We start from the raw sequence: 3,848 nt of genomic DNA, 5'->3' as shown, positions 1-3,848 counted from the left end.
TCCTACCTACCGCCCGCCTGGTTGTGCCACCGGGCCCCGTCACGCGGCGCCGGGCGGTGCGCAAACACTACCGATAGGCCGGGCCGGCCCTCCCGGCATGCTGCGCGCCCGTCCCGGACCCCAGCCCGTGGCTGTGCAGCGGCTCCCCCGCCCGGCCCGGCCCGCGTCCCCCGCCCGGTCCCGCACCCGTTACTTCCCCCCGCAGCGGCCGCTTCTCCGGGCGGAGCGTCGCGGTAGCCATAGCAACCGGGAGCGAAGGTGGAGGGCGCTGCGCACGGCGGTGGACGTGAGCATGCGCACTGGGGTCGGTGGGTGCCTGGTCCCCGCCGAGCCGCAGCTGTGGGTGGCCAGCGCGCGGCCAGCGCGCTGCTGGGCACGGCCCAGGGGACGAGAAAGGCCCGGAAGAGGTGAAAAAGGAAGCGGAATGAAGACACAGGCCGAGAGGGGTCCCTAGCTCTGTGTGACTCCGGCAGTTGGCAGAAGCACGGCAGCACAGAGTACCTGCAGTGACTGTGCATGCTCCCGTACCGTAGGTCAGTGACTGTGCCTCGGTCCACACGGTGTTGGTGACCATGAACTCTTACCAGCTGATAGTAGCATAAATGCACAAAACCACTATTTTCCCTCTCAGTTCACACTGTGGATAGTAGCAGAAATTATGCTAATACCCCTAACTGCTCCCTGACTATTATGAAAGGTTGGGGTGTTTGGATCTTGATAACGCTTGCTCTACAGTCCATCATTCCCAGACCCTGTGGCAGCCAGCCAGCCAGCCTGTTTGCCCTGGAAGGTCTGCGATTCTGGTGTGAGGGCTGAGGCTGCTGAGTGGAAATGAAGAAACGCCAGAATTAAAACCCTGTGAAACTGAATTTCCCAGTGTTTGATGGGTGATTTCTGAGACAACACCTGCAAGTACTTCAGCACAGTGCAGGAAAACTGTGACTAGACTCACTTCACAGAACCACTTTAGAGGTGAAATACACAGTTCTGTGTCACAACTGTGGGAGAATCCTGTAAAAAAATGTATTTCAGCAGGCACTGTAATTGTGTGCCATAATGTTTCCATGTTTCTCAGACACAGGCATTTGAACAAGGGCCTGCTTCCCATCAAAATGAACAGAAATTTCCCATTACTACTGTTAATGATCTTTTTTCTAAAACCTGGACTGAACTTAAGGTAGAACAGGACCAGCACTCACTACTGCATAGTCAATTTGGTCATTCAACCTCCTTTTCAGTTTGCAAGATAATTTCTCAGGTTTTTTTATGAAATGGCATATAAGCTATAAATTAAAAAAAAAAAAAAAAGCAGCTTTCACTCATCTCCCACTGAACACAGCCAGAAATTATGTTGAAGACTAAAATGATGTCCTGTTCAGCCACTTGGAACAGGGGAAACAGCACAGAGCACAGGTGGGAATAAGAAAACACTTGGTATTACTGCTGCCTGGCAATCCGAAAGCTGTTTTCCTGGTTTAACAGGCTCTGTCTCCTTTGGCCCCATCCTTGCAGAGAGAGGGATGTTCATTCACACAATGACTCCCATCAGATGATCTCAAAGCATTTTAAAGATCTAAAGTTTGTTAACTCTAAAGCTTGCAGTGATTAACTTACCATACTACATAGAGAAAGATAAAACTCTTTTGCATCATCATGTATTTTCAAAATAGTTAAAGGAGAAAAATAAGCAAAACTGTTAGTCTCCAAATTAGACCCTTCTAGCACATTTATCTGAAATTATCTGCAACACAGTACTCCTAATATAGATTCCCTTGCCTGTAAAATATGCGTACTGTTTTGTTGCTACATTATGCTGTAGACTGAAATAATGGATATATAGTTACAGAGTTAACAGCAAGGTAAAAATTGTTTCTCTTCTTAGCAAAGATGTATTTTTAAATCAGCCAGGAACAAGCATGACGTGAACTATACAACACTGCACAGAAGGCACATACCATTCCATCTCAGAACTGCAATCCTCCCTTTCTTCTCACTAACTAAAGTTAATGCTACAATATAATACTAATTAATTTAGTAATCTTATGTAGCATAGATGATTAATTTATGATAATGAAACCATAATTAACCAATGATGATAATAATGAAAAATGCAGAAAATGCTAAAAAGCACAAAGCTGAAAAATCCTTATTAATGATTCCTGGAGTAGGCTTCAGTAGAAGCTTTTTAAGATTCCAGTTAACTGATTCCTAAATTAAAGCATTTGTGAAGGCTAATCCAGTGTTTTGGATAGAAAGATTTAGAGAATGATCTTATTTTGAGTCATGTGAAACAAACACTCATACGTCAGAAAAATCACTGAAAATATACATTAGGAAATAAGCCCTGGGGAAAAAAAAAAAATCCCCTCAAGGTAGTGAATAACTTCTGTTAGGGCTTATATTGAGGACATACTTGTACATTTGTGAAAGGGAGAAGGTGCAAGTACACTTTTGATCAGTGAAACTCAGACCAGATTTTTAAAAGACAAATTTCAGCAGCAACAGGAAAAGAAAAATAGTTCCTTTCCCTTGCAACAAATTCATGAGCTTCCTGGAGAGCTACTGGAAGTCATGCAACAAATACAGCTTTAGAATCGGAGAAAATAACCGCACAAGGAGAGAGTTCAGCTAATGTCTCAGTTATGAAAGAGGTCCAACAATTGTCACCACTTCTGGCAACTTATTTTTCCACCCCCCTCAAGTACTGCATGCCAGCACCACTCATACTAGAGTTTGGACTATTTTATTTTTTATTTTGCTTCTTCCCGCATCAGCTCAATACTTATACCTACATCCACTCACCTTCATTTCTCACCAGACATTGTTTGCCCTCATTCCAAGTTTGTAATCCTTTAATATTTCTCATGTGAAAACTGTGCATGTTAACTTTACCGAACTTCTCTTCTGGAATGCCATCTAGTGGTTTTATCTCAGAAGAGACCAGCTTCTACCCTTTTGAAGACTGAAAACCCTTCAAAACGAAACAGTGAAGCAAAATACTTCCCTCTTTTTCAGTTGTCCTGGGTTCAGCAGTAGCAGTCATTTTTTTCTCCTTCTTAGTAGCTGGTGCAGCACTGTGGTTTTGACTTTCAGCCTGGGAACAGTGCTGATAAAACAACTGTTTTTAGTTACTGCTCAAATGTTTAGTCTGACCAAGGACTTTCTGAGTCTCATGCTCTGCCAGGGAGGAGGGGAAGCTGAGAGGAAGCAGAGACAGGACACCTGACCCAAACTAGCCAGAGAGGTATTCCATACCACAGCACGTCATGCCCAGGAGGTAAACTGAGAGTTATCCGGAAGGGCTAGTTCACTGCTCAGTCGGGCTGGGTATCGGTCGGCAGGTGGTATTGTACTCTCTTCCATTGTTATTTCCTTTATCATTATTATTATTGGTAGCAGTAGTGGTTTTATGTTATACCTTAGTTACTGGGCTGTTCTTATCTCAACCCGTGAGAGTTACATTCTTTTGATTCTCCAGCCCATCCCTCTGGGAGCCGGGGGAGGAAAGTGGGGGAGTGAGTGAGGACTGCATGGCTGATTGACAACTGAGCTTAAACCAGGACATCAGTCTTCAAAATCTAAAACTTTTTGTAATGATAGTAATAATAGTTGAAATAAACAATGCTAAAGAATGCAGTGAAAATAGTTGCTAGAGTCAATACCCTAGGTATACTTCCTGTTTTTTTAATTCCACTGTCCTACTCCCCTAATACCTTGACTATATGAAATACTATGTAAAGACGTAATTAATTATTAATAATAATGATGTCACAGGTAAACTTATAGGCCTAATGACTATGAAAACCAGCTATGTTACATAATGTTACACACTGCAGTGTCATTATTGT

This window comes from Pezoporus flaviventris, unplaced genomic scaffold (assembly GCF_033815535.1).
Source record: "Pezoporus flaviventris isolate CSIRO_AGI_PZ_B2104156 unplaced genomic scaffold, CSIRO_AGI_Pfla_v1 ptg000045l, whole genome shotgun sequence".
In the NCBI taxonomy this organism is placed as follows: domain Eukaryota; kingdom Metazoa; phylum Chordata; class Aves; order Psittaciformes; family Psittacidae; genus Pezoporus; species Pezoporus flaviventris.
The sequence above is the reverse complement of the archived record's forward strand: the minus strand, read 5'-3'. Positions refer to the sequence as shown.